At 43.0% G+C, this 14,690-nt stretch overlaps 1 pseudogene; it reads left to right on the plus strand.

Moving 5' to 3' along the window:
* The first annotated feature begins 10,651 nt into the window (after positions 1 to 10,651).
* On the plus strand, positions 10,652 to 11,245 carry LOC132529262 (glycine cleavage system H protein, mitochondrial-like; annotated as a pseudogene).
* The last annotated feature ends 3,445 nt before the right edge of the window (positions 11,246 to 14,690 follow it).

The following is a 14,690-nucleotide window of genomic DNA, read 5'->3' on the forward strand; positions in this document are numbered from 1 at the left end:
GTTGCCTGGGGTGGAAGTGGGAACAGGCATTGACTGCAAACAGACAGGAGGGGTCTTTTGGGGTAATTGAGATCTAAAACTGGATTGTGGGGATGGTTATACAACTCTTTAAATTTACTAAAAATCATTGAATTGTACACATAAAAGAGATGAATTTTTATAGCATGCAAATCATACTTCAATAAAACTGTTAAAAAAATAGAACCCCTTTTTTGTTCCCCATCTCTTACCCAGTCAAGGCCCTGAATGCTTGGAAGATGTCCACCCTCCAGCCTCTCCCAATGTGCCCACCATGTTCCTTGCATGTGAGCCATTCTGGGCTGATTGCAGGTCTTTGGATAAAGATTTGGTCATCTCGAGGCCTTTGCACATGCTGCCCCTCAGCTGGCCTCTCCTTTCTGTCCTTATCTGCCTGGGAAACACTTTACTCTCTTCCTTCAAGACTCAGCTTGAGCATTTCCTCTGCCAGGAAGCTTTCCCTGATTTTTGCAAGCCAAACCAAGTGACACTGCTATTATTTTAAATTAAAAATTTACACGCCTGGTACCCTCACCAAACAGCCCTCTAACCATGATCTGTTCATGTCTAGAGCCCAACAGGTGTGACTCATAGGAAGATTGTTGAAGAAATACCTGTGTTGTCAAGATCACCCTTTAGAGCCTACCGTATCCACACATACAGATGGGGAGTGATCCATTTGTCTGTTCATTCGTGAACATTTAGTGCCAAAGTACTTATCCCTCTGGATTCAAAAATGATTAAGATGAGACACTAGTCCTCAAGGAGTTCCCCATCCAAGTCCTGACCCTGCTCTGTCTAAACGGAGTGGTCTCAGGCAGGTTACTTAATCTTATGTAAAATGGGTGTGGAGTAGTACCTGCAGTCACAGGTATGTTGAGAGGATTAGATGGGTTTTTACTGGTAAAGATCTTCAGGCAGGACCTGGCACAGTAAGTGCTCAGGGAATGTTAGGTAGTCCTACAGGGCGTGGTGGGCTAAGGGATCAGGGGACAGATTCCCGGGGAAGGTATCACCTGAGCTGGGTTGTGAAGAATAAGTAGAAATTACTTTTTTCTCTTTACCCTGAAGCATGTTGAGTGAAGTTTTAGATACTTTGTTAAAAAAAAAAAAAAAGACTCTCAGCTTTATTGTTAACTGAGAAAGACATGGGGACAGACAGGCTTAAGTCATTTGTACACACACAGGCAAAGATGAAGGACCCTGACCTTGGTGGAGGTACCCATTCCCACGGTTTGCCCCAGCCTCAATTTCCTAAGAAATCCTGTAGAAAAGTGTGGTGCAAACTGGAACTTATGTGCTGAATTCAGCCTGCAAAAGTGTTTTGTTTGGCTGGTACTGTGGTTATAAAATTTTTTGAAGTAATATTTAAATGTTACAAAAAATAATCTGGATTTCCAACTTTTCTTTTTTAAAAAATTAGAATATGTGGGGACACTGGTGCCTACACGGTGGGCAGCACTTGGCTGGGGCTGCTAGTTTTGTTTCCTTTAGACGGCATTTGTCCTCTCCGGCTTGCCAGTCCCCACTGTTTACAGCATGCATGCATCTGTGCTGGCATCTGGCCACTGAAAGCATGTAAGTCTGTGACTGCTGCTGGCTTGGAAGAAACTCTTGTTATCTATATAGTGTTCATCACCGAACAGAGCTACTGCCCCGGATACTGTCTCCTTACTTTGTGGTTTAGAATGGACAGTCTAGGGCAAAGGATTCCTAAGAAATCATTTTCTTCTCCCAGTGCCAGCCCCCTGCTGACCAAAGCCATACTTCTTCTTCTTCTTCTTCCTTTTTTTTTTTTTTTTAACCACCTTTGCTTTATTGCTAAGCACTTCAGACAGAGTTACTGATTTTGGCGGTGCCTTTTGTCTTTTTGCTCACGTTTTATTTATTTATTTTTTTATTGGCGTATAGTTGATTTTCAATGTTGTGTTAGGCCATACTTACTCTTAAACATGACCCATCTTTCCAGGGTTTGGGAGCATGTAAAAAACAATGGATATGGAGTAGAAGGCTTGGATCTGTTTTTTTGTTTGTATTTTTAAAAATTTATTTATTTATGGTTGAGTTGGGTCTTCGTTGCTGCATGCAGGCTTTCTCTAGCTGCGGCGAGCGGGGGCTACTCTTCGTTGTGGTGAGCGGGCTTCTCATTGCGGTGGCTTCTTGTTGCGGAGCATAAGAAGCTCTAGGCGCGTGGGCTTCAGTAGCTCTGGCATGTGGGCTCAGTAGTTGTGGCTCGTGGGCTCTAGAGCGCAGGCTTAGTAGTTGTGGCACATGAGCTTAGTTGCTCCGAGGCATGTGAGATCTTCTGGGCCCAGGGATCGAACCCGTGTCCCCTGCATTGGCAGGCGGATTCTCAACTACTGTGCCACCAGGGAAGTCCCTAATTTTTAAAATTTTAAAAATTCTTCTCCCGTGCCAGTGTGGCTTGCAGGATCTTAGTTCCCCGACCAGGGATTGAACCTGAGTCCCCGGCAGTGGAAGCGTTGGAGTCTTAACCACTGGATCACCAGGGAAATCCCCCTGCTTAAAATTTTTATTATTAATTTTGCTATCTCTTTATTTTTCTGATTTTCAAACAATACATAAAAATACATAAAATGGAAATTTAGCCCCCCTCAAAATCTGTCCCCCCACACCCCATAATCACTATTAGCGGTCTGCTATATTTTTTGCACTTTTTAAAAGCTACTCTGCACTGCGTGCTCGATGGATGCCAGGCTCTTGACTGAGCTCATTACGTGCGTCTCTTTTGCTCTTTGCAGCAACCCTATGAGGTTATTATCATTCCATTTTACAGATGAAGACACAGATGAAGACCTAAGATGAGTCTTAGGTTAAGTAATGTATTCAGGGTCGCACAGTGAGGGTGCAGTGGGAGCATCCTCACTGTGTGTGTTCCAACACATTTCTTTCCAATTCCAGAGCCGTTTTTCCTAACCATCTCAGGGTGAAGCCTCCCTAAGAAGACCACCAACTAGGAACTAAACATACTCCCCTGGAGAAGTGTATTCATAAAAGTCTCCTCCTTCTGCATTGTTCTCCATTCATTAGATGTTTCCTGAATGGTGCTGTGCAGGGGTTTCAGAGGTGCTCTCGGTCCCTGCCCTCTGTGACTTCACAGGTGAAGGTTATAGATCAATCAGTGAAGTATTGGAATTATGTGCAATTTACAGTAGTAATAGAGAGGAGAGAGCAGTTCTTGGTGGATGGGAAGGGAGGTGTCAGGATAAGTGATACTTAAGCTGTGTCTTGACAGATGAGTTATTGTTTAACAGGTACATGGGGGTAAGAATACTTTGGCATAGACAAAAGCATGATAAGTTGGAACAGTGGTTTATTTGGTGAACTGAAATAATATAGCATGGCTGTAGGCTAGGTCATGGGGAGGCAGGCAGGGTGCCGAGTGCGCAGGGCCTTTGGGTGTTGTTCTGAGACTTTGGGGTTTTGTCTATAGGCAGGGGAGCCGTTGCAGTGATTCTGAAAGGGGAGTGACATGACTGGTTTATGTCCGAGGTAAAGTCCTACAGCAGAGTGAGGATGGATTGGAGCAGGTGCAGCTGGAGGCAGGGAGGCCAGGCAAAGAACAGTTGCAGTTGGTTCATCGGAATGAGTGTGGAGATGTCCAGTAACTGAGCGCAGTGATAACCGCTGACATTCACTGAGCTCTTCCTGTGTGGTCAGATTCTGTGCGAAGTGCTCTGACTGGGTTCTCTCATTTAACTTCCACAGTTCCGCCTAAGCCCAAGTGTTGTTGTCCATCCCCCTTCTCCAGGGGAGGAAGCTGTGAAGATGGCTGGTATAAGGTCACACAGTGGCTGAGTGGTGGAGCCAGAATTCAGATCCACGACTGTCAGAATCTAAAGCCCTAAGGCTGCACATCTGAACCTAAGCTGCAAATGTCAACACCTGTGACTAGTACGAGGCCGACTGTCCTGAGCTTCGGACAGCAGGACCTTTGTATGAAGTGCAGGTCTAGTTGATTCTACATCTAAGACACATCCCAGATCTGTCCTCTTACGTCTGTCCCTCCCCTCAGATGAAGTCACCCTCATTTCTTGCCTGAAGTCCTATAGTAGACTCTTGTCCCTAAAACCTATTCTTACAACTGCCAGACTGCCAGACAGATCTCTTTAAAAAGTAAGTCGGAAAAAAAAAAAAAGTCGAACCACGCCGCCTTCCTCATTTAATCACCCCCTTGCTCCTCATCAGTCTTTTTTTAAAAAGATATTTATTTATTTATGTATTTTGTCTGTGCTGGGTCTTAGTTGCAGCATGCGGGATCTTTGTTGTGGCATGCAGACGTCTTGGTTGCAGCATGCAAACTCTTTTTTTAATTTTTATTTATTTAATTTTTTTTGCGGTACGCGTGCCTCTCACTGCTGTGGCCTCTCCCGTTGCGGAGCACAGGCTCCGGACACGCAGGCTCCGCGGCCATGGCTCACGGGCCCAGCCGTTCCGCGCATGTGGGATCTTCCCAGACCGGGGCACGAACCCATGTCCCCTGCATCGGCAGGCGGACCCTCAACCACTGCGCCACCAGGGAAGCCCAGCATGCAAACTCTTAGTTGCGGTATGCACGCGGGATCTAGTTCCCTGACCTGGGATGGAACCAGGGCCCCCTGCCTTGGGAGCGTGGTGCCTTAACCACTGGACCACTGGAGAAGTCCCTCTCATTACTCTGAAATAAACTCTGATTCCTTACCCTGCTGACCTGTAAGGGCTTCTACGTGATCTGTCAGCTGCCTGCCTTGCCAGCTTCACTCTGCATCATTCTCTCCCCCTCTCACTGAATTCCAGCCCTACTGACCTTCTTTCTGTCGCTGGAACATGCCAGATCTGTTCCTTGGGGAATTTGCTTTTGTTCTTTCTTTCTAGAATGTTCTTTTCCTGAATATTCTCATGTCTGGCTCCTTCTTACCATTTAGGTCTTAGTTTATTTTATTTCTTAAAGCAAATTTATTTTCACTACTGGCTTGTTTATTTTTTATTTTAATTAGTTAATTAATTTTGGCCACACTGCACGGCTTGTGGGATCTTAGTTCCCTGACCAGGGATTGAACCTGGGCCCCTGGCAGTGAGAGTGCACAGTCCTAACCACTGGATCACCAGGGAATTCCCCTAGGTCTCAGTTTAAATGTTATCTCCTCAGAAGGGCCTTTCCTGAGCCCCCAGGGTAAAGTAGTTCATGAAGCTCTCTATCACATCCCCCTTTTTGATTTTCTTCATTGAACTTACCACAATGTAATATTCAGTGTTTGTTTGTTTTCTGTCTCCTTCCACTAGGATAAAAGTTCCCTGAGGTGTAATAGCTAAAACTTATAGACTACTTACCCTTGTTAGGCACTGTTATAAGGGCTGTAATATATTAAGTCTTTAAATCCTTATAGCAGTTCTAAGAGGTGGATACCTTTATTATCCCCATTGTGCAGATAAGGAAACTGAGTCTTAGGTAGGGTAAGTAACTTGCCCAAAGTCACACAGCTACTAAGTGACAGAGCTGGAATTTGAACCCAGGCAGTCTGGCTTTAGCATCCACTCTCCTAATCGAGTGAAAGCAGGGACGTTGTCTTTCCCACTTCTGTATCCCAACACCTTGGACATAGTGTGGCTTTTAGCAGGCTCTCACTAAAAATTGTGGAATGAAAGATTGTAGTCACAATAGAAATGTAATTAATTATAAACCAAAACCTAGGAATTATCCTTGATTCTGCTCTCTCCCACTCACAGATCCATCTACAAGTTCTGACTGAACTACTTCTCACCACAAAACATATCCCGATATGTCCACTTTTCTGCATTCCCACTGCTACCATCCCGGTCCAGTTCACGACTGGCTTTCTCCCCGACTACTCCAAAGACCTCCTAAATCACTGGCCTAGGGTGACTCTTCGACCAAATGATGGATGTCTACTGAAGCAAAGAGCCAGGTGTGTGATTAGGGCAGAAATGTTTATATATGCTGAGTGAAATTTTGCTAGCTGACTTATACCCTAGCAATTACTGATTTGAGTGGGGAATATTTAAGACCCTCTGTGGTTCTGCAACTATGTGTTGAGGTGCTCTGAGGCATGGCAGGGACCTCTCAGGGGTGCTGAGGGATATTTTAAAATCTTAGAGGAAACCTAGTGTGTTGGTTTGCCGGGCTCCCCTAACAAATTACCAGGACTGTATGGCTTCAACAACACAGTCCTGGAGGCTAGCAGTCCAAGATCAAGGTGTCAGCAAGTTTCATTTCTTCCAAAGCCTCTCTCTTTGGCTTGCAGATGGCTGTCTTCTTGCTGTACCTGAAGTGGTCTTTCTTTTGTGTGGGCATATCCGTGTTCTAATCTCCTCTTATAAGGGCACCAGTCATATTGGATTAGGACCCACCCATATGACCTCATTTTACCTTAATTACCTCCTTAATAGCCCTGTCTCCAAATACAGTCATAGTCGGAGGTCCTGGGGGTTAGGACTTCAACATGAATGAATTTGAAGAGGGGACACCATTCAGCCTGTAACACAGTGCCGCCTGATGCTGCACAGACTGCTGGCTTGAGGCAGTTTCAGCGTTGGCTCACACTGCATTCCTTCTGATAATGTCTTATATTTGCCAAGCCGAGGTTTTGGAGGTTGTTGTGATAAAAAGCAAGTACCGTGTGTAAGTCAATATGGAAGAGGAAAAGAGAGTGGGGTGTCCAGTCTGATTTCGAGGTTTGAGACAGTGTGCGGCGCCCAAAAGGCACTAAATTGTTAGGACATAAACACTTACTGAGTTTGGGGCTTCCCTGATGGCGCAGTGGTTAAGAATCTGCCTGCTAATGCAAGGGACATGGGTTGGAGCCCTGGTCCAGAAAGATCCCATATGCCATGGAGCAACTAAACCCGTGCGCTACAACTACTGAGCCTGAGCTCTAGAGCCCGCAAGCCACAACTACTGAGCCCACGTGCCACAACTACTGAAGCCTGTGCGCCTAGAGCCCATGCTCCGCAACAAGAGAAACCACAACAATGAGAAGTCTGCGCACCGCAACGAAGAGTAGCCCCCACTCACCACAACTAAAGAAAGCTCGTGCGCAGCAATGAAGACCCAACACAGCCATAAATAAATAAATACATTGATTTTTTTAAAAAATAATGAGTTTTTTGGGGCTTATCTACTTAATGACAGAACTATTAGGTATTTCTTTAGGCCTAGGGGCATCATGAAGCAATTATTGAGTCACTAAAGGCACGTGAGTGGCGGAAATTTGGGAACATTTACTCCAAATGAGTCAGTGGATCCCGGAGATCAAAAACACCAGCGTTAAGTTTTTAATTATACAGACTTCTCCAGGTGCTCCCCAAACCTACTGAAAAAGCATTTGGGAGTTGAGCCCAGGATCCACTGGTGTAGCCTAACCCCCTCATTAAGGCCCAGAAGGGGAAATCTCTTGCCAGAGGTCATACAGCAAGTTAGTGGTCGAGCTGGGATTAGAATCCAAATTCTAATGGAATCTGTCAGATTCTCCTCCCCTTCATCAGCATTTCTGATGTCCATACCTACAAATGTTGTCACACCATCTGCCACTTAAGCAGACATGGCCCTGACCTCAAAGGCAGATGGCAATTACATGGACAAACTCCATACTGAATACGTGAGTGTGCGTATTAAAAGTTTATATCATACAAGACCTACATGAGGAAAACTACAAAACTCTGATGAAAGATACCAAAGAAGGATTAAATAGTTATTTCCTGTTTATGGATAGGAAGACTCACGATATCACGTCATGATATCAGTTCTTCCTAACGTGATCTATAGATTCAATTCAACCCCAGTCAAAATCCCACTAAGTTATTTTGTGAATATTGACAAACTCAGTCTAAAGTTTGTAGGGAGAGGCAAAAGATCCAGAATTAGCCAACTCAAAATTAAAGAACAAAGTTGGAGGACTGACACTACCCAACTTCAAGACTTCCTATAAAGCTACAGTAAATCAAGACAGCGTAGTATTGGTTCAAGAATAGACAGATCAATGAAACAGAATGGAGAGCCCAGAAATAGACCCATATAAAAATAGTCAAATGATACTTGGCCCAAGGAGCAAAGGCAATACAATGGAGCAAAGATAGTCTTTTCAACAAATGATACTGGAACATCTGGACATCACATGCAAAAAAAAAGAATCTAGACAGACCATACACAGTTTGGAAAGATGAGCTCAAAATGGATCATAGACCTAAATGTAAAACAGAAAACTATAAAACTCCTGGAAGGGACTTCCCTGGTGGTTCAGTGGTTAAGAATCCGCCTTCCAATGCAGGGGACGTGGGTTCTATCCCTGGTCAGGGAACTAAGATCACGCGTGCCACGGGGCAACTAAGCCCATGTGCCACAACTAGAGAGGAGCCCACGCGCCGCAACGAAGAGCCCGTGCGCTGCAACGAAAGATCCCGCGTGCCACAACTAAGACTCCATGCAGCCAAAAGTAAATAAAAACAAACAAAAAAAACTCCTAGAAGATAACATAGGAGAAAATCTAGATGATCTTGGGCTTGGCAATGACTTCCAAGATATAACACCAGGGCTTCCCTGGTGGCGCAGTGGTTGAGAGTCCGCCTGCCGATGCAGGGGACACGGGTTTGTGCCCCGGTCCGGGAAGGTCCCACATGCTGCGGAGCGGCTGGGCCCATGAGCCATGGCCGCTGAGCCTGCGCTTCCGGAGCCTGTGCTCCGTGACGGGAGAGGCCCCAATAGTGAGAGGCCTGTGTACCGCAAAAAAAAAAAAAAAAAAGATATAACACCAAAAGCATGATCCTTGAAAGAAATAACTGGTAAGCTGGGCTTCTTTAAAATTAAAAACTTCTGCGCTGTCAGGAGAATGAAAAGATAAGCCACAGGCTGGGAGAAAATATTTGTAGAAGACATATTTGATAAAGGACTGTTATCCAAATTATACAAAGGACTCTTAAAATGGAATAATAAGGAAATAACCTGATTATAAAATGAGCCAAAGATCTTAACAGACATCTCTCCAAAGAACATATACAGATAGCAAGTAAGCATATGAAGAGATGTTCCACAGCTTGTGTCACCAGGAAAATGCAAATTAAAACAATGAGATACCACTGCACACCTATTGGAATGGCTAAAATCTGGAACACTGACAACACCAAATGCTGACAAGGCTGTAGAGCAACAGGAACTTTGCTGATGGGAATGCAAAATGGTACAGCCACTTTGGAAGACAGATTGGCGGTTTCTCATAAAACTAAGCATAATCTCACCATATGATCCAGCAATTTCACTCCTTGGTATTTATACAAAGGAGTTGAAAACTTATGTTCACACACAAACCTGCATACGATGTTTATAGCAACTTTATTCATAATTGCCTAAACTTAGAAGCAACCAAGATTCCTTCAGTAGGTGAATGAATAAACAAACTGTGGTCCATCCGGACAATGGAGTAGTATTCAGTGCTAAAAATAAATGAGCTATCAAGCCATGAAAAGACATGGAGGAATCTTAAATGCATTTTACCTAGTGAAAGAAACCGATCTGAAAAGTCTCCGTACTGTGTGATTCCACCTACATGACATTCTGGAAAAGGCAAAGCTATGGAGACAATAAAAGGGTCAGTGGTTGCCAGGGGTTAGGGGGAGCGAGGGATGAGTAGACAGAGCACAGAGGATTTTTAGGGCAGTGAAAATACTCTGTATGTTACTGTAATGGTTTGGTTTTCTTTTTTTTAATTTTGGCCATGCCGCATGGCTTGCGAGATCTCAGTTCCCCAACCAGGGATTGAACCTGGGCTTCTTTCACTCAGCATAACACTTTTGAGGTTCAGCCATGTCATATTTATCATAGTTTGTTCCTTCTGATTGCTGAGTAGTGATGCACTGAATGGATGGATCTCAGATTGGCTATATACTCACCATCTGTTGGGCTGTTTCCATGGTTTGGCTATTACGAATAACGCTATCAACATTCACATGAAGGTCTAAAACTAAAAAATAAATTAAAAAAAAAATAAATAAAAGGGAATCCCTTGGCAGTCCAGTAGTTAGGACTTGGCGCTTTCACTGCCGAAGGCCTGGGTTCGATCCCTGGTCAGAGAACTAAGATCCCACAAACGTGCAGCGCAGCCAAGAAATGAAAAACAAACCAAAAAAGCCCAACATTCACATGAAGGTCTTTGTGTGGACAGAGGTTTTTCTGTCTGTTGGGTAAATATCTAGAAGTGGGAGTCCGGAGTGGTGTGGTAAGTGTCTTTTAGAAAGAAAGAAACTGCCGAAGTGTTTATAGCATTTTACATTCCCACTAGCCATGTGTGAGCGTTCCTGTTGCTCCATGTCCTTGACAGTACTTGATCTTCTCAGTCCTTTTATTTTATTATTATTTTTTTGCGGTACACGGGCCTCTCACTGCTGTGGCCTCTTCCGTTGCGGAGCACAGGCTCCGGACGCGCAGGCTCAGCGGCCATGGCTCACGGGCCCAGCCGCTCCACGGCATGTGGGATCTTCCCGGACCGGGGCACAAACCCATGTCCCCTGTATCGGCAGGCAGACTCTCAACCACTGCGCCACCAGGGAAGCCCCTCTTCTACTTTTGAAGGAGTTTATGTAAGATTGGTGTTTTATCTTCCTTAAATATTTGGTGTGGCTCTATATGCTGCGCGGAGACCCTCTGCACCCCTGCGAACATGGCGCTGCGAGTGGTGTGGCGCGGAGCGTGCAGGCCGCGGTCTGCAGCCTGCGCGCCATCTCTGCGCCCAACGCGCCCTGCCGCCTCGGCCCTGGGGACTGCGGGTGGGCGCCGTCCGGGCGCTGCGCACCGGCCCCGCACTGCTGTCGGGTCGTAAATTCACAGACAAACATGAATGGGTAAAAACAGAAAACGGTGTTGGAACAGTGGTAATCAGCAATTTTGCACAGGAAGCTTTGGGAGATGTTGTTCACCGTAGTCTGCCTGAAGTTGGGACAAAATTGAACAAACAAGACGAATTTGGTGCTTTGGAAAGTGTGAAAGCTGCTAGTGAACTCTATTCTCCTCTCTCAGGAGAAGTAACTGAAATTAATGAAGCTCTAGCAGAAAATCCAGGACTTGTCAACAAATCTTGTTATGAAGATGGTTGGCTGATCAAGATGACACTCAGTAACCCTTCAGAACTAGATGAACTAATGAGTGAAGAAGCATATGAGAAATACATAAAATCTATTGAGGAGTGAAAATGGAACCCCTAAATAAACTAGTTTGAAACAACTTAACCTAGCATAGTTGTCTTAAATTAGTGGTGGATTTTTAAAAAGCAACTTTTAGCAAAAGAAACTGCTTGCAACAATGTTGCCTGAAAAAAATACCCCTTAACTTCCTAATGATTTCAGATAAACACTATACATCTTTTTCACAACACCCTGTGATTTTTAGGCTAGTCTCCAGTTATAATACTTAGAATTCCTGAAATTATCTGTGGTAAAACTAGTTACAAAAATTATGTAATTCAAGGATAACATTGTTATCTTAACCTTATATAATATTGTAACTTGCTTACAGCCGTCCCTGGATTTGGGTCAAAATACTCAATGAACTTGCCACTGGAAATAAATGACAGTGGAGAAAAGTTTGTTAGTTGTATAGTGTCCAGTGAAGAACATTACTGTCTTAATTTTGCAATATACTGTGTTTGCTGGTGCTATTTTTATACAGTGAAGCAACAGCCTTGCAGGAAAATAAGAAACAGTTTAATAATAAAATATTCAACTTCTTAAAAAAAAAATTGGTGTAATCACCAATGAAGCATCTGGGCCTGGAGTTTTCGAGTGGGAAGGTTATTAATTATAAATTCAATTTCTTTATTATAGATCTTGAACTATTCATATATTTTATGTTTTTGTATGTTTTGGTAAATTATATTTTTCAAGAAATTTATCCATTACATTTAAGTTGTTAAACATATTGGTGTAAGGTTATTCATAATTTCATCTTATTCTGTAGATTTTGTAGAGATGTCCTGTTTTTCATTACTGTTGTTGGTGATTTATGTTTTCTCTCTTTAATGAATCAAGAGATTCATCAGTTTTATTGGATGCTTATTCCATTTACCTTTAATGTAATCACTCATATGATTGGATTCCAGTCTGTCATCTTGATATTTGTTTTCTTTTTGTCCCCTCTGTTTTTTGTTCTTTTATTTCTCCATTCCTGGATTGTTTGGGTTAGTTATTTTTAAGTAATTCATTCTTTTTCTTCTATTGACTTTTTAGCCAGTTCTTTGATCATTTTTTAAGTGGTTACTTTAGGGATTACAGTATCCGTCCTTAATTCATCACAGCTGATTCACGTTTAACGAAACCTTTACAACAGTATCATTGTATTTACACCTTTATTGTCCTTTGTACTGTTGTCATTTATTTTACTTCTATATATGATATAAACTTAGTGATCCACTACTATTTTTACTTTAAAAAGGCAATTGATTTTTTTTTTAAACTTTTTTTTTTAAATTAATTTATTTTGGCTGCATTGGGTCTTCATTGCTGTGCATGGGGCTTTCTCTAGTTGTGGTGTGCGGGGGCTACTCTTCGTTGTGTTGCGCGGGCTTCTCATTGCAGGGGCTTCTCTTGTTGCGTGCAGAGCATAGGCTCTAGGTGTGCGGGCTTCAGTAGTTGTGGCATGCGGGCTCAGTAGTTGTGGCTCGTGGGCTCTAGAGCACAGTCTCAGTAGTTGTGGCGCACGGGCTTAGTTGCTCCGCGGCATGTGCGATCTTCCCGGACCAGGGCTTGAACCCGTGTCCCCTGCATTGGCAGGTGGATTCTTAACCACTGTGCCAGCAGGGAAGCCCGGCCATTGATTTTTTTAAAAAATTTAAGAAAAGAAAGAACAGTAGTATTTTTATTTACCCACATTTTGCCATTTTCAATGTGCTTCTTTCCTTTTTGTGGACCTGAATTGTTATCTCTCCCTCCAGCCTGAAGAATTTTCTGTAGCATTTCTTGGAGTAAGAGTCTCTTGGTTACAAATTATCCCAGCTTTTGCTTTTCTGAAAATGTCTTTGTTTCATTAAAATTTTTGAAAATTGTGGCAAAAATACACATAAAATTTACCATTTAAAAAAGTTACCATTTTATTTTTTTAAATTAATTTATGTTTTGGCTACATTGGGTCTTCATTGCTGTGAGTGAACTTTCTCTAGTTGCGGTGAGCGGGGGCTACTCTTCCTTGCGGTGCACGGGCTTCTCATTGCAGTGGCTTCTCTTTGTTGCGGAGCACGGGCTCTAGGCACGCAGGCTTCAGTAGTTGTGGCACGTGGGCTCAGTAGTTGTGGCTCGCGGGCTCTAGAGCGCAGGCTCAGTAGCTGTGGCGCACGGGCTTGGTTGCTCTGCGGCATGTGGGATCTTCCTGGTCCAGGGCTTGAACCCATGTCCCCTGCATTGGCAGGTGGATTCTTAACCACTAAGCCACCAGGGAAGCCCCAGATTTACTATTTTAAAGTGTACAGTTCTGTACCATTAAGTACCTTCATATTATTGTGCAACCATCACCACCATCTATCTCCAGAACTTTTTCATCTTCCCAAACTGAAACTCCATCCTCATTAGACACTCCCCAATAGAATAGAGGGCAGACTAGAGCCCAGAAGTAAACCCATGCATGTATTGAATATGATCATATGAGTTTCAACAAGGATGCTAAGACCATTTTATGGGGAAAGAAGGTTTTTCAACAAATAGTGCTGGAACACAGTATTGTAAATTAACTATACTCCAATAAAAATTAATTTAAATAAATAAAATTAAAAGAAAAAACAAGTAGTGCTGGGAAAACTGGATCTCTACATACCAAAAAAAAAAAAAAAAAAGGAAGTTGGACCCTTACCTTTACATGTACAAAATTTAACTCAAAATGGACGAAAGAACTAAGAGACCTCAGAGATGTAACTATAAATACCTAAGTGATCTAATTATAGAGACCTAACAACTAAAACTGTAAAACTCTTAGAAGAAAACAGGAGAAAACTTCATGACATTGATTCAGCAGTGATTTCTTGGATATAACACCAAAGCACAGGCAACAAAAGTAAAAATCCATTAACTGGACTACATCAAAATTAAAAACTTCTTTTCATCAAAGGACACAACCAACAGGGTGAAAAGGCAACCTATGGAATGGGAGAAAATATTTTCAAATCATGTATCTGATAAGGGATTAATATTTCAGAATATGTAAAGAACTCCTACAACTCAACAAAAAAACCCCAATTAGCCTGATTAAAAAATGAGCAAAGGAGGGACTTACTTCCCTGACGGTCCAGTAGTTAAGACTCCACACTTCCACTGCAGGGGGCACAGTTACGATCCCTGGTCGGGGAACTAAGATCCCTAGCAAGCCGCGTGGTGCGGCCAAGAAATAAAAAAATTTAAAAAGTTAAAAAAAAAATGGGCAGAAGACTTGAATAGATATTTCTCCAAAGAAGATATACAAATGGCCACAAGCACGTGAAAGAGTGCTCAACACCATCCTTAGGGGAAATACAAATCAGAACCGCAAGAGGAAATAACAAGTGTTTTTTGAATGTGAAGAAAAGCAGTATGTTACTGGTTGGTAGTGTCTTTTATAGTGCAAAATAAAAATAGTAAAAAGAAAAAAAAGGAAAATAACAAGTGTTGACGAGACTATGGAGAAATTAGAATGCTTTTGCTGCTACTAG

Source organism: Lagenorhynchus albirostris, chromosome 11, assembly GCF_949774975.1.
Source record: "Lagenorhynchus albirostris chromosome 11, mLagAlb1.1, whole genome shotgun sequence".
Lineage (NCBI taxonomy): Eukaryota > Metazoa > Chordata > Mammalia > Artiodactyla > Delphinidae > Lagenorhynchus > Lagenorhynchus albirostris.